General features: G+C 50.6%; 1 protein-coding gene across 3 annotated transcripts in view; it reads left to right on the forward strand.

Annotated features, from left to right (window-relative positions):
- The window catches only part of AGPAT4 (1-acylglycerol-3-phosphate O-acyltransferase 4), a 120,492-nt gene that overhangs the window by 63,477 nt on the left and 31,491 nt on the right, over positions 1-25,524 (forward strand). The window lies entirely within an intron of this gene.

A 25,524-nucleotide genomic window follows, 5' to 3' on the forward strand; every position in this document is an offset into this window, starting at 1 on the left:
TTTTTTTTTCTCTCCTTGTCCAGTCCCAGTGTGGTAAGACAATGGGCAGAGATGGGAGGACAGGAAGAGAATTCAAGTCTTCTCAGATCATTAGAATTTTACTGCAGTTATTTGGGGATGAAATGGCATATTATTTGAGATAAGACTGAATCATACAGCCACTCCATTATTTACTGGCCGATAAATCCTTTACTATGGCGCTTGGTACACAGAGCTTAATTAAAAATTTAATCACACTTATTGAATGGCTTCTATAGGAATAGTAAATATACCAATGTTAACACTAATATTATTAGCATTATTCTACTGTGATTTCTCATAGAAGTCATCCACAGCTCCACAGTCTCCTTGCCAGGTTCTAACTCCAGAGCTGAAAGAAAGAAAGCCTTTCTTTCTTTATTTCTTCCTTCCCCGTTATGCCTAGATTCATCCCAATTCAAATTGGGTTTACCAGAAACACTCTTCAGTACCTTTGCCTTTTTCTCAGTCCCCACAGCACTCTGCTAGCGCTCAAGGCTGGTGGCTGTCCGAGATCTGAAGGGGAAGCTGGTGTTCTCGGAGGCCAAGAGGCACATGTTCTCTTCGCAAGAGTTTGCGTGGTGGAGAGGGGCGTAACCCCAAGCCGTTTCTCCAGCGGTGCTGATGAACGTGGCCGTCCCTCCCCTGCTCTTGGCCGGCCGCTGTGTGCAGTAAGGGGCTACTGTGTTCAGCTGCACCAGTCAGGCTCCCTCAAAAAGAAATTGTGCATACGATCTCCACGTCGACAAAGAACCTTCACAGCGACACCTAGCTTTAGATTGGGGCTTGATTCAAGAACTGGGTACTATAGTCAGGACAACACGTGAACACATAAGCCTGCTATCCCAGCAGCCATGGCTGGAACCACGTCACGGTGCCCACGTGGGGTTAGAGGCCTTCACTTTGGCCTCCGCAGCCTTGTGCTGCGAGCAGGACGAGAGCAAGGGCGGGGGGGGGGGGGGGGCGGTCAAGCCAAGACGATGCGTGGAAGAAATGCAACCAAATTCCTGCTGGAAATGTTTGCAGTCCTATAGAAAGGGCTCCATAGGTTTCTGCAAACCTGACGCACAGTCTTGTAATGTGTTATTTCTGCAGAAGAGACACCAATTGTTCTTGTGTGTGTGTAATTTCTCTACAATTACCAAACCGGAATCTTTTTAAAACCCGCATTGTTAGGCATGCCGTATCCAGATGTTCTGCACGAGCCAGTGAACCATGCTGAGAATGTAGACAATCTGTTCCAAAGGCCTGCTGCCCTGTGGATTTCAAAACAGCTTTTAGGACTTCAGAGCATGAATTAATATTAGCAGTAATTCTGGTATATGTGAGTCTGAGAATCTTCTAGAGTTTAAAATACAGAATCTTGAACACTATAAGGTATCTTTCCCTTAACAAGCTATGTCATCCCGCATTCATTTGAAGACATATAGGAGCTCTGGGTCATTTCTCCTGTTAACACGCACATACTCTGGCAAAGGAGAGGGAGAAAACAACAGTGATCCAATGTTCTAGTCGGTGTCACAAGTTCTTGAGCAGACTCTGCGCTGACCCCGGAACCCAAAGCGGGGCTCGATCCCACGACCCAGACATCATGACCTGAGCCCAAATCAAGGGTCAGATGCTCAACCAACTGAGCAGCCAGGCGCCCCTTATCCGCTTTTAAAATGAAGAACAAGAAACATAGAACTCTTCAGTTAGCGTATTGGTAAATGCAACGGGAAACATACTCCATTCTTTGTCATAGAAGGGGGAGGGGAAAACTGCGAAGATACGAAATACACTACGAGTGAGGAGGAAAGAAGTGGAAAACTGAAGAAGAGCAGATGTAAAAACAGAAGTGGAAAAGACATCCCCCCCCCAACAGAGAAAACATGGAAATGGAGCGAACAAGTCGCTAGCCTGAATTTGGGTGAAGTACGTGGGGTTGTTCACTTCAGTTGACCGTGAGGCAGGACCAAATTTCAGGCAATCACTAGTGAATATTGATTGATGGTGACATTTCCTCTCAAGCCCAGGTACTTCCTAGAACTTGAATGCCTGTAGGCACTTAGCCCTCTGCCCGGATCTTCACCGGGAGGAAGGGCTGGGTCATCAGAGAATCTCCTTGCCTGCCTCCCCTCCACTCTCCCCCCATCTTTCCAGGAGCTTCTGGAAGATGACCTTAGGTTAAGAGCAGGAACACGTGTCAGTCAGGGTCTGAACCTCCCTCCATGGCTGGCCCCCCGAGGCAGGAGGGAGTGGGCCTGGTGGTCTGGGACATTTTCCAGAGAGGGTAACTAGGTTTAGACCTTGAGAATTTTTACAATATTACAAGGAATAAAACATGAGGAAATCAAGATAAACAGGTGTACTTAACTTCGTCAGGAATTACTCACAGTGTCCTGGAACACTCGCTCCTTAGCAGCTCTGTAGTGGGAGGATGGGAGTTCGGGGCGGAGATCCCTCTCTGAAAAGTCTCATTAGCACATTAAGTGTGTTGTCTTGACAAGGCTGGTGGTGAAGACACTGATGTGTCTCATTTTTTCCTGAGTGACCCATCTCCCCAAACACTTGTTAATGTCACTCCCTAGTGTTAGTGAATTGGGGTTCCATGGTGCAGAGTATGGGAATGTGCTTTTGAGTGTGGGTAAAGTCTGCATGTGAGGGACCAGTTGTGATTAGCTTTTCTGAAAGAGGTTTGTGACCACACAGGCCCGCTGGTGTGCCTGGACTGCCCCAAAGTCTGCATCCCACAACCACCACCCCCATCACTTTGACTGTTTGTCTCTCCCATTTGAAGAAACACAAAGTCATTTTCTCGTCCCAAGTTCAAACTCTCAATTTCCCCCTTCCCATCCTCACACTATCTTTAAAATCATGTCAGCGTAAGTCCTTCCAGGGCTAGAACCCTTCAGTGGCTTCCCATTACATTTATAGTAAAATCCAGAGTTCTTCCCGTGGTTTCTGAGGCTGGCATGATCTGGCCCACATCCTCTGACTCACTTCCTACCGCTCCCTTCTCATACCTTCTGCTCCAGTCTCTGTACCCTCCTGCAGGGACCTGCATGCATTGGGCACACTCTCCCGGCAAGACTTGCCTTTTCTGTCCCCTCTGCTGGAGACCCTTCCCCAGCTACTGAGGTGGTAGGTTCTCAAGTTGTTACCTCCCAGATGCCTTCCCTGGCTGCGCCCTCCTGCAATACCCCCTTAGCTTACCATATTTTCCTGGAATGTGCACACCACTCCTGCTCTCAGTGTTTCCTCCCTAGTGGACAAGCTCTAAGAGGACGGGTACTTGTTTTTCTCGCTCATAGAGGAATGTCCGAGGGCCTGCTACGGGGCTGGACACCAGTGAGTGCCCCTCAAATGTTTGCTCAGTGACTGTGTCCCGGTAGAACTCTCCCAGCCCATCACCTTTCCAGTGTTTCCTCTTCTTGCTTCTAGGATTTAACACATTAAGTTGAACTCTGACACTTAACTCTGGTCTTCCCCCTAACTCCGTTGCTTCAGACCTATCTGGGGACGTAGGTCCTCGCCTCCAGGTCCAGCTGCTCAGAGTTGGTGTCCCCCATACAATCACCATGTGTTATTCGATGTGTTTCCCCGCTGCACTTGACATGGACCCTTTTCTTCTATCTTTTCAAATTTCCCCTTCTCTTGTTTCTTCCGATTTCCCTCCAACCTCCCAGGCTCACCAGTTTCTGGATTTTTCTTAATGTTGCTTTAAATGTTGGTAAAAATTCAGCCCTCAGTGTCCACAGTGTAACTGACCATGTCCCTCCCTGTTGCATTTCTCCGTCTCCTCGAAAGAGAGTGTTTGAAGATGGTGAACCCAATCATTCAGAAAAGAAGTCAGGACTATCCTTCTGTTTTGTGACGATGGTTTTGTTAAGGTCTGTTAAGCTATGCTTGTCCTAAAACTCTGACCCCCGGAGGTACTCTTGACTACCAGGACTTGCAGCAGCATGTGAATCATGAAACCGTGTAAGAGAGGGCTGCCCGGGTCACCAGGCAAGAGTGGGCAGAGCCTTAACAGGATCAGAATGCTTCGGGGAAAGTGTGATGGGAATCAACCTTGAGCAGCGTCCCATTCAAGACTTGCCTTGATGCCTGATGCGAGAGACTTGGCTGCTCGCTGGCCACTGCACCTGCCAAGAGCAGGCAGCTGGGCGCCACTGCGTGTGTTGAATGAGCCTGTTGGGGGCGGTAACCCTCCCGGGTCTGAAGTTTCTATGCATGTGAAGTTTCGGATCTGAGAGGTAGAGGGTGGCTTTCCTAGAATTGTTTCCTATTCACAATGGTCAAAGACAACGGAGGCGTGACACGGCCAGATGCGTTAGATCTCCCAGTGACTCTTGTCTTCCTCTGGGTCTCTGACTCCTTCATGCGGTTCTACCAAGTATGCTTCTGCTGCATAGACCAGGAACACGCTGAGGGAACTGTGACATTAAATGCACTCTACAAAGCTGCTTTGGCCTTTTAAAGATGACTGGTTACTATATGAGATGCTAATTCTAATGATCATGAAATCCCCGTAATTCTAGATGGCTCTAGAGCTAGGAATGACTGTGTATTCATTGCAGGGCACACCACCCAATGACTGTTTTGGTTGAAAAGTATTTATTCCAGTTTGCCTTCTAATCCAGTTGTTGTCCTACAGTGCTTGTCTTCTCCCCCCTTTGTTCGGGAAGACTGCCGCTGGAAAGAGCTAGAATCTTACCCTGAAAATTGTCCTGAGTTAGTCTTCAACTTGATTTGGAGTTAAATGGGAAGTTTGCAACAAATTCCAAATGTTTCCAGCATGGTCAAATTAAACTGTATTTTGTTCTGGTGGAGAAAAGAATATATGTCATTTTGGACATAGATAATGTTGAGATCTCCAAGAGGCCCCAATAAATAGTGTCCTTCTCAGTTATTTTTCTGAACAATTTGAGAACCTAAGCAAAGACATGGAGGATGGTGGCCAGAATGTTTCCCTCTGTCTCTGATGGAGAAGCTATAGCTTTGTAAAATCCAGAAGGGCCGCTGACCAAGCCCCAGAGTTGGGCAGGCAGTGCTGGCCCAGGGCAGCCTCCTAAGGTCGAGGAGAGCAGTTCCCGGAGTATTGGAATGCTCATTTGAGGAGGGAGTGTAGAGCCAAGTCGAGAATTCCTGTTTAACCTTCGCAAACTCATCAGTCATGTATTACCGCCCCTCTCCCGGGTCAGGTGAGTAAAGGGGTGTTGGGAGGGCAGGCGTTTACACAGAGAAACCAGAAGCGAGGAGAGGCTTCCATCAAGAGGGAAGAGTATCAGATCGCTTACCTTGGAAAGTATTTCATTCATTCATTACTCAAATGTTCACTGGTCTCCTACTCTGTAGTAAGCACCAAGTCTGATAATAAAGCTGAGAAAATGTTTCTCTCCTCAAGTAACAGTCTTGTGGAGAACTCACACACACACACACATACACACACACACAGGAGTGGTGACCAAGTTTGGGAGTAAGGCTGGTCAAGGACAGGGGAACTCCTCATGCCTCTGAACGTGCTAAGGAGCTCTAAGTTTATCTTTTAGATTAGTGCTGTCCGTTAGAAGTGTAACGAGAACCACACATGCAATCTTCAACTTTCTGGTAGCCATATTGAAAAATTTAAAAGAAACAGGTGAAATCATTTTAATAATATATCTTATTACCACCATACACTCAAATTATCATTTCAAAATGTTACCATTATAAAACACTGGACAGCACAGCTATATAGACACTGGTTATTAACTCCCTTTTACATATGGGGACCTTGAGGCTTACAAAAGCTAACCACCCTGAAGAGAACTGACCCACTTTCAGTATGGCTGCTGAGGTTACTTTGCCCACTCTTGCTCTGCGAGAAGAAAGATTAAAAACTAAAACCTAAACTAAAAATTAAAACCAACCTAAAAATACTGAATAAAAACTATTTTTGAAAATCTTCAAAGTATCAAAATGCTGACAGGATAGTAAGGACATACCAGGCAACATCTCAGGGAAGAAAGGAGCCAAGAGAGTTCTGATAATTTTGAAGAAGGTGAGAAAGGAGAGAGAAGAAAGACACATTGGAAACGTGGGGCGAATAGAGTGCATAAAATGGGATGGTCACTGGAAGTCCAGGAAGGAGAGCAGTGCACGACCCCAGACACTGTAGGGCTCTGGCCACAATGGCGCAGGCTGTGGGCCTTGAGGTGGAAGCCCCATTTCTGCCTTCAAGACTGAAGAACAACAAATGACCTCCCCAGAGTCATCCCCTAGAGGAAGTAGAGTCAGTGATCCAACCCGGTCTATGCTGACAGCAGAGTTTGAACTTACTGAGGGAACAGTAACCTCCTTGGGGCCTAATTTTGTCCACATGAACTGAAACTCTCTTCTGCAACGACATCTTTCCTCACCGGGATGACGCAGATGCAGTCTCTCCGCTCACGTAACCTGTATCTGACAAAATCTCGGTTATTGATATTTCCAAACTCAATTAACAAAAGTCAAATGGCTGCAATTTAACCTTGACTATGTCCTTACCCTCATGACTCCATCGATGTCTCCAGGACTATGACAGGTGGGAAGATGTATACATACACCCTTAATCTTGTCTGGCCCTAGTTTCACCGGCCGTCAGAGCTGCTGGGAGTGGAAATCTCTCCACTCATACCTGAGATGTGTGGCCCCTTCTCTTTCTGCCGCTTGGCATCCTAACTTCAGTGGTCTGGACGGTTGGCCCCCTTGATCAGAGACTTGCTTCTCTACCCTTGAGTTTATATTGCAATGGTATAATTGTCCCAGTTTTTAGTTCCTAAGTACCAAATTTTTACTGTTCTGCAAATTTCTTACTCTTAATTTGCATACAGCAGAGTGGTTAAGAGTGTGGGGTTTGGAGTCCACTGGGCCTAGGTTGAGTCTGGCTTTGCGATCCTGGGTGTCTGCTCGAGGGCTCTATACTTTGGTGTCCTCACGTGTAAAAAGGGTCTACTATAGCTGCCTCATTAAATGAGAGAATGTTTGTAAACATTGTCGCTATGCACAGCCCATAACGAGCACTTAATCAATATGTTATTATATCTGGAATCCAGTCATTAGCCTTGTTAATATTATATCCTTCAAGGATTCAGAAACCAAGGTAGTGATGCTGGGGAGATTTAGACACCAGAGTAGCAGTGAGTCTAACCGACTTCTATTCGTGGGAAATCTAGGTTGGGAAGACTGTTTGCCTCTGAATGTATTTGTCAAGAGCAAAGAACAAGGCTTGACTACCATGATAGCCTTAGATTAGAGTCTATTGGATAAATAGATCAAATTATGGCCCAAGAGCCAACGCCATTGACTCTCCTAATAATGGACTCCTTTCTGCCTCCCTTTACCCTGGAGATGGATATTTCAGGTCATGTTGATATCGTTCCTTTTTCATGTGGACCTACTAGGGCTTGGCAGCTGCTGGTCTTCCTCTCTCGCCCCCACAATTGCAGAGTGAGCTTTGAGATGTTCGGAGGTGTGGGTGGAGTGGGGTTCTTTCTACCGTCTTGGTCAGCGTCGTAAGACCAGGGATCTGACAGAGCCTCGGTTTGCTTTGTTCCTGGCGAAGCATCTCATCGACTCTCTGTTGATGGGCCATCGAGAACTGACAGCAGCTGAAAGGCAGGAGAGAACGTGCCAAGGACAGAAACATACATGATAGTTTATGTGTCTTCTGGAACATTCTTTTTATGGGAGAAATAGGGAAGGATCAACTCATCCTGTCCTTTTTCAAATTAGTAGACTATTTTTTAAGAGTGGTTTGAGGTTTACAGGCAAACAGAAAGTACAGTTAGCTCCTGCGTAACCCTCACTTCCGCCACCCACCGCACGCACGCACGGACGCACGCAGAGTGTCCCCTCCTATTAGCATTTTGCATTTGTGGGGTACGTTTGGTACAGTTGCTGAAGCAGTTGGAGGTACTGATATTCACCGAAATCCAGACTTTACATCAGGTCCATTCTTCAGGTCTTGATGGACACATAATATCATGTATGTGCCACGACAGTGTCATACCCCACAGTTTCACTGCCCTAAAAATCCCTGTGCTCCACCTGTGCCCCCTCCCCCTCCCCCCCACCCCGGCACTACCCAGATGCATGGCCGCATTTCAGATACAGCCTGTCTAACCGGCGTCAGTTTGCTAAGGTCACCCTGGTTCTTGTCATTCCTGTCCTTCACAGAAGCTAAGATGCCCCTGATGGTGGGGCGCTCGTGACTCAGAGGTCTCTAAGAAAGAGACAGACTGGCCACAGTTACCCATCCTCGGAGGCACTGTTTCCCGACGACGTGCTGCAATGAGGACAAATACGCAGCTCAGAGTGATCGAATGAGAAAATGTGACGTAGAGCCCCGGACTGCAGGGGGCAGAGACTCCTGAGGCCAGCCCCAAGGTTGCTGTTGGCCTCTGCTGAGGGGACCCTGAGGGGCTTGGGAGGCGGGAGGGGAGGAGGGGGTGAAGGGGCAGAAGGAAGTTGAGGGAGGGAGCTCCAGGCTGCGCCCACCCCCTCCCCAGCCTTGGTCCAGCATCAGCACAAACCAGAGGCCCTGGGCCGTTACTGAAATGTGGGCCTCAGTCCCTGCATCCGTGTGGGGACTACTAATACTGACAGGTGACCTGGGGCTAGGGAATGAGTTAGGGTATGTGACAAGCCTCGCTGGCTGCCTGTGTGCTCTCCCCTCCTCCCTCCTTCCTTGACTCCCCCTTGCGTCCTGCTCCATCCCTTTGTGTCCTTCCGCTATCCCCCCAACCCTCAGCCTGGGCTGGGTTACCTCACCTCCAGTCTCAGAGCCCTGGATGGGGGAGCCCCTGCATCGGCCTTGGCCTCTGCCAGCTGCGGCAATTTGCCTTCACAACCAGAGCCGGTGGGGATCACCTCAGAGGCTCACAGATGGCAAAGCCTCTTAATTCTTGGCCTTGGTGTTGCCAGGGCTGTTGGGCAATGAGGGTTTAGTAACGGGTCGTTGTGCCCACTCACTGGCTTTAAAACTTGATTAAAGCTCAGGCAAACCCCAGTGAAATGATTTCTCAGGGACCTTTGGAAGATTGGGATGTAATTGAAGCATAGGTTTGTTATTTAACAATTGCTAAGATTCTAAGAAACACGTGTTCTGCATATTCATGAGGCCGGCCAGGTGAGAAAACTCTGCCATCAACTGCCAGGAATCTCCAGGGGCAGCAGGAATCCTGCTCCCCCATCCGATCGGTGCCTTGGGGAGCCCTGGACCTTCCGCCTTCCCATCTGTAGAATGGGGGAGTCAGGCCCATCTCCCAGACGGCTGCCGGGGTCCCAAGAGGTGAGGTTCACGAGAGCCCGTGGGGCCGTTGAGGCGGGTCAGCCCTGACAACTTCCGGTCCATTCAGAGCTGCCTTCCTAGAGCCTCCTCAGTGCTCATTGCCATGGCAACGGCTGGCTTGATGGGGACTTCCAGATTTAGCAAATAAAAATTCAGGCTGCCCAGTGAAATTTGAATTTCAGATGAACAACGAAGAATTTTTAATATGAGTACACCCCAGATAGTCCATGGCTCACGCTTTACTCTGTCTTTCCTTTACTATCGCATGAGACCTACGTAGGCTGAACAACAGCTTGTAGTTTATCTGCAGTTCAGTTTCGCTGGGTGCTTTGTGTTCTGTCTGACAGCCTTAACAGGGACAGAATATTACCTTGTTGAAAACACTAGCGAGGTGTTTCACTTGAAATGGCTGATGTTACGACAGATTCCGAACTATCTGGTGACCTCATTTATCACTTGTGAGAGAATAACCAATTTATACGTTATTCTCGATAATTAAAAGTTGCTGCACTGAAGTTGGTCCTGTGCTAGTAAAGGCAAAGTGAAGTACCCCGTGGCCTCCTAAGCTGAGAGGAGGAGTATCTCATGTGAAGAAAAGGTTGGGGTTTTTTTAAGTTTATTTATTTATTTTTTGTAATCTCTACACCAAATATGGGCTCGAACTCAGGATCCCAAGACCAAGAGTCGCATGCCCTTCCTGCTGAGCCAGCCAGGTGCCGCAAAGGAAAGGTGTTTTAAAACAATTCCAGGATGGTTTCTTCTTCACATGGCCCTACAAATTATTTGGGGAATTGTGTATATTTTAGCATCTTAATTTTTTTTATCCTTTTCAGAATTACGATTTATGTATTTCTCTGTGGGTAACGAATCTGAGTTATGAAAATAAGCCTAATTATATTTCGATGAGGGGAAGGTGAAAGAAGACAGCACATAGATGAAAATTAAGAGCAGGTATTTATCTTAAGAAGGTTCTAAAATTTGCTTTAAATGCTCTTAAAGTGATTAGTAATTTCTTAATGTTGCTTTAAAGAAAGGTGTCCTGGGCTAGAGGACCCTACCACCCTTAAGTGATTTTTTGACATAACCTGGATCTTTGTGAATTTCCTCTTACCCTAAACTCACACCCTTAGCCAGGTTGGTGAATGACAACTATTTTTCTACGGTCAGGCAAGCCCTGTTCTGTGTGCTGCAAGCAGCAAAGCAACAAAATGGGCAAGGCTCGACCCTCCGCCTGAGGGAATGCGTGCCCTATGGGGGGAGAAGTACCCACCAGGGAAGCCTCCCCAGAATGTGAGAAAGAAGAGAATCAAGCTAACCATTACCACTGCTACCTGCAGGTTCTTTTGTAAACATTAGTCTTATTTAATGTTCAGAACAATTTTTTGAGGGACATTATAGTATTCCTTTTTTCTAGAGAAAACGGAAGGCCGGGGAGGTTGAGTAATATGCTGATGTTGTAAAGCCAGTAAGTGATGGGATGAGATTTCAAACCAGGTCTGTCTGACTTCAATGAACTACTGGTACAGAATCCCTAAATGGGGGGGTTGGGAAGAGAGACGAGTTACTTGTAATGGAAGGGGTTGGGGGGCATCAAGAAAAACTTCCCGGGGAGATCTCATTTGAGCTGAGACCTGGTCAACAGATAAGGTTTGACATGCCATGGAAAGGAAGGGGCTTCGGGCCAAGAGAAGAGCTTGAGCAGGAGGCCAGACCTTGCGGGTAGATACAGAGGTCTAAGTGGTTCCAGGAACTTGACTTTAGCTCAAGGTGTGTAGTAGGATAAGGGGAAGAGCCGGGGTGGGCCAAGCAGTAGGACTTGGCTGAGGATGGTGGGGACCCAACAGGCGTGTTGACAGGGTTAAGCGGGCATTGGGCACAGACTGGTGGAGAGGAGCCTGTGATTCTGGAGGCAGACAGACCAGATAGAAGGTCATCAGGGGCAGGGGTGGGGGGAGACGGCACCACTGAGAATGGATAGCAGTAGACACAGACGAGGTAGGACGGGGACCAGGGCGATGGTAGTGGATGGGAGGGGGCAGGAAACTGTCGCAGGGTGACCAGATGACCTGTGAGTGAGCTCTGTAAGTCAAAATTCCTGGCCACAAATAAATGGCTGTTTGTAGAGGAGCCCTAGTGATAGCCGGACGCGGGATGGCTCTCCCCCTAGGCTGGTTGTACTTGGAAGACTTACCACATTCTGGAGCCTGGTCCTCCGTGTTTTGGGCTATGACATTTGATTTATTATTATTTTAATTAGGCTCCAGTGAGCTCATGTTAAGTAATCTTCTGATACACTTACGTCTGAAAATAAGAGCGCAGCTGATAGTCTACTTCTCCGTGGGGATGGTATGATGTAGCAATTGCTCGCATTTGCTGATCAAGACGTTTCGGGCCCGAAGCTGATGTACGCTGGAATTCAGATCACATTCCGAAGGCGGATGGGTGCATCTGCAACCTCGGCCAGGGGACTCGGTGGGTATGCAGTGGTCGGGGGGGTATCAGCCCCGTGGGCAGGCCTGGCCGCTGCGTCACCCGCACGCCTTCTGGTTCATTCACTCTTTCTACAGCTGTGTCTGTTTCTTTACCTGAAGCTGGGGTCTCAGTGTTGGCCAGGAGACCATGTGTTCTCTTTAAGCGACTTCTACACGTCTCTGCTTGGTCCTTGGCATTTGTTTTTACAGTTTTACATCGAGAACGCCATCTTGTGCCCTATTTCCAGGCTCTTTGGCAGACTCTCAGTGTGGAATGTGGGTCCCGCCCACACGGAGATAGCATACACCCAGCTTGTGAAGTGTAACTTCCGTTCAAGGATGGGGGGAAGGCCTCTTTCCTTCAAGGAGAACATTCAGACCTGAGGCGCAACAAGGGTGTAACATCTTTGTGCGTATGGGAAGGGAAACACCTCAGAGTATAACCACAGCCTTCATACTTCCTGGTTTTAGGAAAGCTTTCTTTTTTCTTTTCTTTTCTTTTTAAGATTTTATTTATGTATTTGTCAGAGAGACAGAGAGCACGAGCAGGGGGAGCAGCAGGCAGAGAGAGAGGAAGAAGCAGACTCCCCGCTGAGCAAGGAGCCCGATGTGGGACTCAATCCCAGGACCCTGAGGTCATGACCCAAGCAGACTGAGCCACCCGGGCATCCCTTAAGAAAGCTTTCTTTCCTTGAAACAACTTAGCACGTAGTTCTGGGAGGACCACTCTGACGGAGACCTTAGGAGCATATAATAGAAGTCGAAGCTTCCAGACACCCTGGGCATTTAAATAGCACATTTTAGTCAGAGCTCAAGGAGGTGGGAGAGACCAGAGGCGCACGAACCCGCCGTCATGAAGCAGGAGGCACAGAGACCCGCTCACGAGTCAAGGGCACTTCAGAATTTGGGGTCAGCGGGATTTGATCCAGTCTTGAAGGGCACTAGGATTTGGATCAGAGAAATAGGGCGGTGTCAGTGTGTGAAGGGTTGGAGGGAGAAGAGGGGAAAGGGTCTATTGCCCTTAAGAGTGGGCTGTCAGCCAGACCCTTCACAAAGTGTTGATACGTTCTCATTTCGCTTGGGTGTTTCTGACCTTCCTTCTGTAAGAGAGCCTGGAAGATTTCTGCCCGTGCTTCCCCGCAACCCCCAGACCTGGCAGAGAAAGCACTTAGCAAGTACTTACTCATTTGATCAAGGTCGGAAACATGGGCCAGAGCCAATAACTATTACCAAGCAGTCACCTGGCTTTTATTCACCAAGCACGGACATAAGAGCATCGCCACAGACTAGTGGTACCATTGTCCCCACTTTAGACATCAGGAGACTGAGATGGGGGGATGGAGTTCCCCAAAGTCACTCTGCGGAGACGGGGTGAGGCTTGGGGGCCCCACCTCTGTGGCCTGACTCCCACGTGGCCTGGACCAGGCCTGGGAACTTGACGTGGTGACAGTGTGGACAGTGGACAGCAGAAGCTTTGAGAGCTCATGACCAGCCCATGGAGGGAGCAAAGGGAGAGCAGAGAGGTGAAGGCTCTCATTCTGAGAACTGTAGACCTTCCTTTAAATCGCTTAATAGAATGGCATTGAAATGCAAAGTATTTTCAAATTGTATTTTAATCTTCATCTCTCGCAGAAATTAGAAAAATGGAAATCCCTTTGTGGGCTTGGTCTACATTTTACACGTGGATATCTTTCTAAGATTCTTGTCTTTGTCTCTTTCTCCCGTTGCCTCTAGAGAAGTGGCAGTGAACAATGCTTGAGGCAGGACTCGAGTGTTTTGGGGAAAGCCCTTGACCCTGGGCTCATTGTTTCCTGGACAGATTCTTCTGTGGAACAGGGAGCTTGTTTCCTTTGGCTTTCTTTTTCTTAATTACGGAACGTATAAATAAATATGAGTAGCGAGAATAGCGTAAGGACTCCCCACGTTCATGGCACCTAAACTCAACTTTAAGTATTTCATCTCAGTAGCAATGGTTTTCAAGTGAATCCCAGACATCGTATGTCATGAAATGCCGCTCCAAATTATCACAAGGTGTGTTTTATAAAGAAAAAGGACACCTTAAAAACATAACCACAATATTATCGCCACTATCAAAATTAATCTTCTCTTAGTATCATGTCTTACTATCTAGATTCAGATTTCTCCAATGGTTTCCGACCTGTTTGGAGCATTTGGAGTGTTCAAATCAGGATTTAAATCGGGTCCTCCCACTTGTTACGTCTGTCTTTTTTCTACTAGAACAGACCCCTCCACCTTTTCCCCCTTCTTGCCTCTGTCCTGTGGAAGGCCCCACATTCTGGCGGGCTGAGCTCTCACAGGGGTGGGGTTTCACCTGCTCCGCCCCCCCTCCCTGGTGAACCGGGAGTTAGACCTGAATGCTCCACAGATCCAGATTCAGTGGCTGTCCAAGAGAACAGCTTGCGGCACTGCTGCTTTTCCTCATGGCGAGCAGTGTGCCTCCTGACCCTGGGGAGTCATTTCTAGAGAACAGAATCTGGCTGTTAATGGTGTTTGCTCGTCCCGAGCTATCGCTGCTTCCAGACCTGGTGAAGTTCAATTTCTCCTCTTGCCGAGCGCCGGGAAGGGGTTGGAACCTGATCTGGTGACTGAGTGGGAAAGTGTTTCAAGGAGAATGACAGGCAGGGTTTGGGAGAGAAGAGGTGAGGCAGGGACTGGGGACGGAGCAATCCGAGGGAATGGGGAGGCTCAAAGGCCGGGGTGGGATAGCACTAGTACCACTGCACCAGTCCGAGCCGGGACTGCAGGATCCCCTCACCTGACTGACGGGGCCCAACCCCAGCCGCCACACCCCCACCGCCCACCCCTCCCTCCCTGACCCTTGCTTCTCAGCTCGCTCACCAGGAGGTCCAGCCCAGCTACTCAGGGCAGAAACCTTAGAATGTGTCTCTAACCTCCTATTCTCCTGCACCCCATCCAGCCTACCGTGGACCCTGTCTGTTCCACCTGCTGGAACCCAACTCACCCTCCACTTGCCCGCACCCTCTGCCCTCTCCCCAGCTAATCACACAGCCCACTCCCTGTCCCTGGTCTCCTGAACCTGCTGACGTCATTCCCCCCAGGGCAGCCAGTCACCTCTTAAGTGTGTCCCCAGTTCCGGGCACCGGAAACTTCCGATGTACGAGTCCAGCCCCTTGTCTGGCAGAGGTTACGTTCGATTAGACCACGGCATGCTTTGCGCTAAGCTGCTGTGACAGCCGGAGAGGCCTCCTCGGAGCCCTCCGGAAAGATCAGCCTCGTCCCCCTCCTGCCCCCCCCCCCCGCCCCACTACCATGACAGCCGTCTTCCAAGTTACATGTTTCTGTGCCTGTGTGATTGTATCTCTCGTGCTGGAATTGGTTTGCTCACCGCCACATCCAAGCACCTCCAACTGCCCTGGGCGCCCGTAGGGCTCAGGATTTGATGGCTGCGTAAGTAAGGTTCACACATTCAGGACTGGAAAATCAGATGGCAGGGGTTCCACAGCTCAGTGATCTCTGAGCGGCTTACCTGGAAGGGAGTTTCGAGAAGCCAGATGTCAGGGTACCAGAGTGGTGTGGTGGGATTTGGGTTCTAGACCCTTTCTTTCCCTCTCCTCCCACCTGAAGGTTTTGACTGAGGGTGGGAAGCATAGGGCTTCTCCCCGGCTTTTATACTCATCACTCAAGATAGTCGTATATCTTGACGTTTGGCCTCTCTGAAAGATTGACCCAATAATTGGAAGCAGAGGCTGACTCCACTTACTATGAAGCTGATTTTCCACCGCTAACATTATTCACTCCATTGTTCATGCTGTAAAGCCTGGGAGCGTTTATACTGCCTGTTCTCAGTCCACCTCTAGCTCAAAATCCATTGCCCAATTCCTCCTTCATTTGGGAGGATGTGCATATGGTGGGGAAGAAAACAGCAGCACCCCACCCCCCTCACCCCCACCCCACCCCATCTGGTTCAGGCATATATTTTCATGGCCCCTCATGGCCACCTGCTCAAGGCTTCAGGAGAAAGTTACAATGTAGCAGCATTACCTTTTTACAATTTGAGCTTCAAGAACATCCTAGGTCAAGTCCATTCCCTCCGTACCCTGCCTAGGAACGGGCACTTCTTGGGGGCCGGAAAAGGGACGGTGATGGAGGAGGTGGCTTCGCTCGATGCCAGCTCCTAGCAGACCAGTTTCCATCAGAGCCCCACTGCTCAGCTTCCCAAACTTTCCCTCCTCCTCCCCCACTCTGTGGAGCCTTTATAGAGATTGTTTTCCTAACCTGCCCCACGAAATGTTAACAGCACAGGTGTCCTGTGTGTCTGTTTATGGGTGTCTTGCCTCAGCATCACCCGATGGCCCGGGCACGGAAGTGGGGAAAGCTGGAATGCCTCCGGGGTGTGGACTGAAATGTCACAGGTGCACTGGGCTCCCCGTCTGGTGTGGCCAGAAGGGAGCACTGAAATGAAGGCATGTGCTGGGGCGCTAACTGGAAATGGTGCAGACAGAATAAAATCCAAGCAAGCGCCCAAATGAGTGGAGCACACTTAGCATCAGGAAGTTCGGAAGACCTGGGTGTGTGGCCTTGGAGCTGAGATGTGGGCATTGTGCTGAGCCTGGAAGGCTGGATAAGAGGTGGTGGGAAGATGGAAGTGGGGAAGAAAGAGAAAGCGCAGAGCAGGAGCAACTGGCTCCAGCCACGTTTGCAGCTGGTTAGGGACGCTGTGAGTGGGGCGTGGGGAGTAGGCGGCTGCACAGTAGGGCCTAGAGGTGGACGGGCAGGGACGGATACCTAGATTTGGTCTCAGATCGGAAGTCCCAGCGTCTGCGTCAGGCCGCGTAAGATGGAAGGTACATTCGGTTATTTAAGTCTATTCCCTTTTACAGCGTGTCCCTGCTTAGCGCCTGCAGCAAGCCCCCCAGGGGCCACGGCTGAGACCAGACCTTCCTGTTTGCTCAGCTCCCCAAATTGTTCAGTTTCATAGATTTATTCCACTTTTTGCCCAGGGCCCAGAGAGTGCCAGGTGGGTGCCTGCGACCTGATGGCTGGCCCCCAGGTGAGGGGTGCAGGACAGGTGCAAGGGAGCTCATTGACGGTCCCCTCCCAGGCCCCAGCGCGGTGTGGCCAGGGGAGAGGCACATCCCCTCCGCCTTCGGTTCAGGACGCCTTCGGTTCAGGACAGGGACAGTAGCCCACCATGCATTGCAAACTTCAGAGCTTCGTGTTTGCATTGGGGGGGGGGCTTCTGAGGGTGAGAGGTTTCATTTTTCACCTAATTATTATCAGTTAAAAGTTAAAATTATAAAAACTATTAGAAGCACAGAATTATATATACTTAGTTTATAGATTACACATCATTATAGATGTAATCATATCATTTTTAAAGTTAGATAAAGTTAATTATAAAACTGTAGTTTTCCTTTGTTGCATCTCTCCCCTACATCCAGACGTGGGAGATGCTGTATGGTTGATGCTTGAACAAGAACTCTGATCAACAGTCTGAATTTCAGGGTCTTTTCTACAGAAACGTTGCCTGCCCTGTTTTCTTAGACTTCTCCTCAGCGCCTCTACCAGAATGCGTGGCAGAGAGGAGAGAAAATGGCAATCCCGTCAAGCCACGAGTGAGCAGAAAGTTCGGTGTAAGGTGTGCGGGGCCAGGAGGGGACTTTAACACCGCGTCCTCTGGGCGGGGGAGAGGTCCTGGCTGTGGGTCTGCAGGATGGCAGGGTCCCCAGGGAGCGCATGTGCAGCCAGGCTCCACACCAAGGAGGGGCCAGGTCGTGCAGCTGCTCAGTATCGGCTGTGTCGGGGGAAACTGAGGACAGGGTGGGTGTGGGGTTGCAGATGGAGGGGGTGTCCAGAAGTGGACGCTGAGCCTGGTGTGTTGCTCATTTCGTCCATCTCCGGAAGGAGATGTTTCTCTCCATCTCGTCGTTATGTCTTTGTCCTCATCGCTGTAGGGTCGCTGTAGGAGTGACGGGCAGACCAGCTCTGTGTCAGGCACGCGGTCAATGCCGTGAATGCTGCCGCAAATTTCACCTTTACCACGAGCCTTCTACATCTGACAGATAAGGGCCTGAACACCCTCCGCCCGAGGCCAAGATGTGATCCTTCCACTTTGATCTTCCTCTTATCTGCCCCCTCCCACCTCCCACCCCACCCCATATAATCATGGCTTTTAGTGTCTGTGCAGCCTCGGAGAGGCCTCCTGGGCACCAGTGGCCGCAGCTCTGGGTTCAACACCCTGCATGCTCATGTCCCAGCCCCGGGAGTGGAGCCAGCTGCCTGGCCCCACGGTTTCCATGGCCCGATCTGCAAAATGGGGACAGCAACAGTGGCTCTCCAGGATGCTGCGAGCTAACCCAGTAAATGGGGCTTCCTGCCATTTTCCTCCTCTTCCTCGTTCTTTACAAACAGGAAAATAGGTGCGTCTCCTCCTCACTTTCCCTTTCATCCATCTACTTCTTTGGGATCTGTGATGAACCTGAGCAGCACAGTAGCAAACCCAACGAAACAGCTCTGGGCTCCAGACCTTGCTTCTCTGTGGCCCCTGGGGATTTTGCAGGGCAAGTCTCTTCCTGCACCACATGCCCCTCCCCCACGCGGTGTTTGCAAAAAACGGGCTGAGCCAGGTGTGGCCCCCCGCCCCCACTTTGTGTGTAGAATTGGGGGTGGCTGAGCTGTTGGGAAGTAGCCGCTGGCCAGCTCCAGCCCCTGCCCTCGGGGAGTCGCTACAGGAAATATAAAGACTGCAAAATTGGGCAAACTGAATATTTTTAAATAGGACGGAAATTTCAAAATTGCTGCATCATATCATAGAAGCCATGGTCATAAATCTTGTCTGTTAAGAGTTTCTGACAGCCCCTGAGGTCCTGCTGGCTCACTGGGCACCTCTGGGGAGGACCAGGTGAAGAGGGTGTCCCTCCCCTCCTGATGGGTAGGAAGGTGCAGGCTGAGGCTGCAGGGGGTGGAGGGAAGAGATTGTGCTACCTTAGGGATCTGTTTGTGAGGGGAAGTGGGGTCTGAAGGGGAGGGGAGGGGAGGGGAGGGGAGGGGAGGGGAGGGGAGGGAGAATGGGATGGAACCGGTTTCCGTGACAAGGTGGTGAGGCCCTGGGGACCGGAGGAAATCTGCTACCCTGCCCACCTTGTGAGACAGGACTTCACTCCGTGTGCGGCATGCCTCCCTTTCTCCTGCCTCCCAGGCATCTCCTCCATCTTTGAACAAATACTGATCTTTCCATTTAGATTTATTCTGAGGTCACAGTAAAATGGCTTGAGAGTTGGGGCAGCCCTGTCTGCGTTGATGGTGATATGGGAATGTTCTCAAGGGCCGAGACAGACATGAGAATGTAGGAAGGACAGAACCTGGACAGAATGTGAGTCCCGAAGTGTCTGCACCTACTGAACTTCGTGGGTGTCCCCCCCACTCAGCCAGCCAGATGAGGAAGCTGAGAGAGGCTCAGGGCCTGGGGGGGGGGGGGCGTCTCCTGGCTGGGCCACCGCAGAGCCACCAGCAGCCCCAGGAGTGCAGAGCCTGCTGTCACCACAGCGTCTGGGCCACGGCAAGGCCAGAGAAAAGAGTGCGGAGTCCCTAACCTGAGGCAGTGCCCCTGGATAGAAGGATTTCTGGGACAGAATGGAGAAGACTCTTGGTTGGAGGAGAGGCAGCGAAGAAAAGGGAAGGATACCCCCCAGGCCCCTTCTTAGGTCAGGGACCAAAGTTTTTTCATTGCCACCAATAAAGGCTGATTCTAACCTACAGCCCAATGTGCCCGACAAGCGTCAGGAAGGGCCGGGAGAGAGGTGACTCCGGGGTCTGAGGACACCAGGTGTGGATGGCTCGTGGTCTGTGCACGACCCCCTGGCAGCCATCATCCATCCCATGTGGACCCATTCACCACCCACTTTCCCGGAGAGCAGGAACAGGCTGATCAAGGAGAACCATGAGGCATCTGCCAAAAGCTCTAGATAGGGAGGCTCTCCATGAGGACGTCACTGAGGGGCAACAGTGGCTTCTCCGTGCTCCAGAGTTTTCTGCCATTCTTTGCCTTTTCTGTCTCATGGCCGTTAGTTCCCCGTGGCTGGCTCATCCTTGGGGTGGCAGACTTTTTGGCTCAGCAAATAATCACCGCACACAGTAGGCCCAGGCCAGGGGACCTGGAGTCTGGAGGTCAGCAAAGGATCTGTCTGCCATGTTTTCTTTACCTGCTGGCACCTGACCCTGGAGAAGTCAAATCCCAGCCACTTTCCCGAGTGACCTTCCTGGGTGGGGCCCTCACAGCTGTCCTGTCTCCTCGTGTCTCCCTACAGTCTGCAGCTCCGGGGCCCCGTACAGAACGCCCTGCCCGTGCTCAGGGATGCGTGGGGCTGGGCCCTGAGTGGCCATGTGCACCGATAGACCCTGCACTTGCTCACCCTAATGGCCCAGATGTGACTGCCAAGTCACGGTGGTGTGAGCCCAGCCCGGGGAGCCCCCGGGAACTTTGCCAGCCTGGTTTCCTTCCTCCCAGCATCTTCCCAGCATCCTCCCAGTGCGGGCCCCTCACGGGAGCACCGCAGCCTCAGGGCCCTTGTCTGGCGCTGTCAGAGGAGCCCCCTCCCCCCTTCCTCTGTTCAGGTTTGATTTGATGCATTGTTTTCATTCCTAGCTGTACTAGGAGTGTGTTTTTTAATTAACTACTCAATTATTGGCTCCACTTCTTGTTAGATAAAAGCTCCTATTGCTTTTTCCTGGTTGCTTCACGAGAATTGGTATGGTGCACAAACAAGATGGTAAATGCTGTGGGGGCAAAGACCTGATTTTGCTTCTCTTCTGTTTGCTCTGATAGCGTTTGTCGTTGACTCCCAGCATCGTCATGCCAGATGATAGGTCTGCAATCCACAACTGCTGACGAGCCCTTTCCCCCCAAATACGCAAGGGAAGGACCTTGCTTCCTTACGGGCGTCCTTGGCACCAGTCACCTGCCCATAGTTCTGATCAGAATCGTTTGCACAGGTGCCCTTGGGCCACTTCCTAAGTTGAGTTGGAGGTTCCAAAGAGTGCAAGGAGATGGGACCCCCGTTTCCATGGAGGGTGGGGCCCAGGGCAGATGGTGGGAGCAGGCGAGGCAGGCCGTTGAGGGGGCTGCTGGCCGACCCCACAGAGCCCTGTGCATGAGGACCCGGGGCGCCGTGCCTGCCCTGAGCCCGGGGCCGCTGTAAAGCCCTGACATCCGACGCGTGTGGTGTGGAGTGCGTCTCACTGGAATGACAGATGTCACCCCTCCCATGGGAGCAGCTCCACGAGGCAGGTGCCCTTCAGCTAGAAGGATGGTGCTGCCCAGCGGTTGGCTGTGAAACTGTTGAGGGAAAGGCTGAGCCAGGCCCTGGCCCAGAGCGGTGAGAGCAGCCACACCACAGGGTAAAGGAAACCTTAATTCATGGGGGTATTTGTAAGTCGTGCGCCGTTACTTATGTAAGAACATCCAACTAAAACATCAGCCGGTAAGTCATTCAACTAAAGACAAAAGCTTTCTGAATATCTGCCATGTGGGGTGTGGGGACAAGGGTGGCAGAGACCAAAGATGAGGAGACACGGGTGCTGCCTGGAGACTCTCACAGGGTCAGTGACAGTACCGCATACCCCACATGGGAATGCATGTTGCAGGACACACGTGGCTCCGGCCTGCAAGGAGCTTCGCGTCAGTTCCAGGCAGTAGGACACAGACCCTCTCCCACACTCTTGATTTAAGTGTAGATTGGTAGATCTTTTCGGAGGGCAATTTGGAAATACCTGTAACATTCTAAAATATGCGTACACTTCAACCCATAATTCTACTTTTGTGTATACCTATGCTGGAGAAGTACTTTCACAAATATTTTTGTCTAAAACATGCATTTTCAAGGATGTTTATTGCTGTAACAGTAAAAAAACAAGGGGAAAATGCTAATCAATGGCAGAATGGCCGCATAAATCACGGTATATCCATAGCATGAACTGCCGTGCAGCCCCTGTGTTATCCTTTGTGAAGTTGTCATTCTGGCTATTTTTGACCCGAAAAAAAATGACAATTTCATATATTGAACAGAAGTTCCTGTGCCTCTGTTTCTTTATCTTTAAAACGGGGATAGTAATGGTGCCTCCCAGTCTCAGAGACTTAATGTGAGGATTTCACAGATCCAGAATATACATTTTGGAGAAAATTACTGTATGTATATTTTTACAAAGGTCGATAAAGTATGAACCCATTTGTGAGTGGGAAACTTATGGGTGTGTGTGTGTGTGTGTGTGTGTGCGTGTCTTTGTGTAAACGCCTAGGAACAGGACTAGAAGGCTTCCTTCCAAACTCTTCCTTTTTTTTTTTTTTTAAAGATTTTATTTATTTATTCGTCAGAGATAGAGACAGCCAGCGAGAGAGGGAACACAAGCAGGGGAAGTGGGAGAGGAAGAAGCGAAGCAGGCTCATAGCAGAGGAGCCTGATGTGGGGCTCGATCCCATAACGCCAGGATCACGCCCTGAGCTGAAGGCAGACGCTTAACCGCTGTGCCACCCAGGCGCCCCCTTCCAAACTCTTCCTAATGGTTAGCCCTGGACAGGCGAGTGGGTTGGGGGTGGGGAGGAGGACGAGCCTCATCAGGGCAGAGCCGCTGGGAGCTCCGCACCCACCTGTGCAGGGACGGATCGCAGGGAATGGTCCTTATTACACCACGGGGCTGGCCAGGCTGTCTCTGCAGCTGGGGGTGTGGTCTCTGCGGCTCATGTTGGAGCTTGAAGCCCCAGGGAAGGCAGTCAGGAAGGCGTGATGGATGTAAGATGGGACGATCAAAAGGTTGGAACCCCCAAGCACCATCTGAAGCCCTACGAGGACACACTGAATCCCATGTCAGTTCTCATTGCGTCTGGTGTTGATGGCCCGAGGGCCCTGTGTCAGCCAGCAGACACACACACCTGGCCCGGGAGTCAGAGAAGCCGAAGGAGGGGGATGTGAAGGAGAGGAGCAGTTGCAGCCCCGCTCGGCTGCCGCTTCGTGCCGAGGAGGTGAATCAGCAGATCAGCAGCAATGTGTGTGAGTTACGCCTTCCTTCCACCTGCCAAACCACCCAGGATTGTCCCTCATGGCCCCCCATAACTGGAAACAAACAAACACAAAAGGAGTCTGGGAAATGTAGTCCAGCCTAGTGTAATTGACAGGTCACAAAGCCATCAAGGGGAATTTCACCTTTTCCTCTATATACTTCTGGATTTTTAAATTCTTTTACAATGTGATTCTATAAATGTATTTATTGTGAGTAAAAAAATTGAAAGCCTTTGGTGAAAAAAAAAAAGGAAAGAAAATTCTTCTGGGTGAGATTTAGTGTTTAGTTATATGGCTAACAGTGTCCTGAGAACCAGTTTCTCTGCTGTTAGCTGCCTGGCCTCGGCACCATCACCTGCTCACTGGGCTGCGGCACCCACCCCCTCACTGCTTCGGCCCAGCTCCTCAGTCTGTTCCCACTTCAGCCAGAGTGAGCTTTTCAAAATGCAGATTAGATGCTGCTGTGTGCCTATTTAAAAATGCTCCAGTGGCTTCTCACTGCCGTCATTATGAAGCCATAAATCATCGCTCCCCACTCTAGTCCAGAAGTCGCTGTAACACTCTCCCCGTCTCTCTCGGTCTGGCTCCGTCTGGCTCCCCTCCCCCACCCCTTCCCTCTTGCCTTCGGTGGTTGCAGAACCTTGCGTGCTATAAAATCACCATGCATATCATAGTAATAAAAGGCTGCCACTTACCAATTACCTACTATGTGCAGCATTATGCTAGCTGCCTTGACGACGTAATCTGATTTAGTACCCTCAGTCTCGGGTACAGTCTAAATGCTTTTCCTGTCCCTATTATGCACACTAGGACAGGGAGACTTAGGGGACATTGAGAAATGAGCCAGTGGTGAGTGGCACCCCCAAGACTGGAGCCTGGAATGTCTGACTGTCATATGCGCGAGCACAATATTCAGCAACCATCCATCCTGTGAACAAGTCTTTCCTTCTCTGTCACACCGCCTTGCGAGTGGAGAACTCTCTTCCCCCTGGGCGGTCGGCTCCAGGAGGGCAGGCGTCCGAGCCACGCCTCCAGCACCTGGCATGGTGTTTGCACACAGTAGGTGACTGGTGTTTGTTGAAAGCATCAGTGTGCCGGCACTGGGCTGGGTTCTGGACTAAGGCCAGCATTGGAAGAACCAGCAATGCAGTCCTTGCGCCCAGGGCTTGTGCTCTGCCATCAGGGAGCTGATCTGACGCTGTATCACAAGCCGCTCTAAGTCCCGGGGAGGGCGCTGGGGAAAGTGTGCATCGGCGCTGCCTGGACCCTGTGGGGAGGAGTGGGGCCCGGAGAGGCGTTCAGGGGTTATTTGCAGAATGGCAGTGGATGTGAGTCACAGGAATGGTCAGCCTTATCTGGTGGATGCCTGTGTAGTTCTGCTTTTGGGGTTTATCTGTGCTCTGTGGCTAGTAACGGAGTAGATTGTTCCTGCCCGCCCTGTCTCTTAGAAGAAATCAGTGCGGCAATACAAGCATCCTTCTACCCAGTGGTAACAAACTGGCCCTTAGTCCTGGCTGGTGGTGCTGCCTGCCCCTCCCGCCCTCCCTATGCACTTAACTTCTCCTTCCCTGACTTGCCACCTGAGGTCCCACTGATGTCACCACCTATTGGACAACTGGGGACTTGGCGTTTTCTCCAAGGAATAGACAGACACTTTTCATTGTCAAGTAAGGGGAAGGTGTTGGTTTGTTTTTAATGATAACGCTGGATCCTGAGGGGCTGATTTGTTGGGACCTTCATCTGCGCTCTGCGTGGAGTGCCTGCAGCGTGTCATAGACCCGAATCCTCACGGAGCCTGTGAAGTGACCCATTCTAAAGATTAGGACACCGAGGCACCAGGAGGTTCACTTGTCCAAAGTCCCACAGTGCTCACTGCTCACAAACTAGCACGCAATGCCTTCTAGAGAGTTCTAGAACAGCAGTTAGAAAGCATCAGTCTCCAGCTTCAAGGAGAAAGGTTTTAAAACATAGGTTTGCCTGGAGTCAACACTGCACCTGCCCGTCTGTCTGTGTGCATGCGCGCGTGTGTGTGTGCGCATGTGCGTGTAGGTGCATGCGTGTGTGTGTGCACGTGTGCGTGTAGGTGCATGCGTGTGCATGTGCGTGCGCGTGCATGTGCGTGTAGGTGCATGCGTGTGCATGCGTGTGTGCGTGCGTGTGTGTGTGTGTATGTATGTAGCTAGTGAGTCCTCTGATAAATGTGCACCCCACGAGCCAGAGATAAACAGGGCTCTGACCTTGGCAGAGGCCACGCACCCACCCATCCACCTGCCGAACCCCTTCAGCTTTCCAAATTCTCTTAAAGCTCCTACGTAGATACAGTTTTTACGCCAACGTGCCCCTCTTTTTCTGGACAATTTCTACCATATAGATGGGCGTTTCCTGAAGCAGCCAGGTTGGGAATGGGTCACCAGGATTAAAGCCATCCCTGAAGAATAAAGTCAAATTGGTCATTATTGCCCGAAGAAAGGACTTCTGTTTTCACAGGCGCCTACACGGAGTGTTCTAAGTTCCACTTAGGCCCGCAGTGTCGTGGCCCTGATGGAACCTCGCTTCCTCACACCCGGGTCTTCATTATTTTGGGCGCTCACAAGCATCACGAACGGGAGAGAGAGATGAGGTATTTCGTGTTCTTTGATGGAGTTTGTAAGTGTCCTGACGAGTCATTTCCCAGGATCTTCAGAATTCCGGACATCACCTCGTGCCC

Source organism: Ursus arctos, unplaced genomic scaffold, assembly GCF_023065955.2.
Source record: "Ursus arctos isolate Adak ecotype North America unplaced genomic scaffold, UrsArc2.0 scaffold_13, whole genome shotgun sequence".
Lineage (NCBI taxonomy): Eukaryota > Metazoa > Chordata > Mammalia > Carnivora > Ursidae > Ursus > Ursus arctos.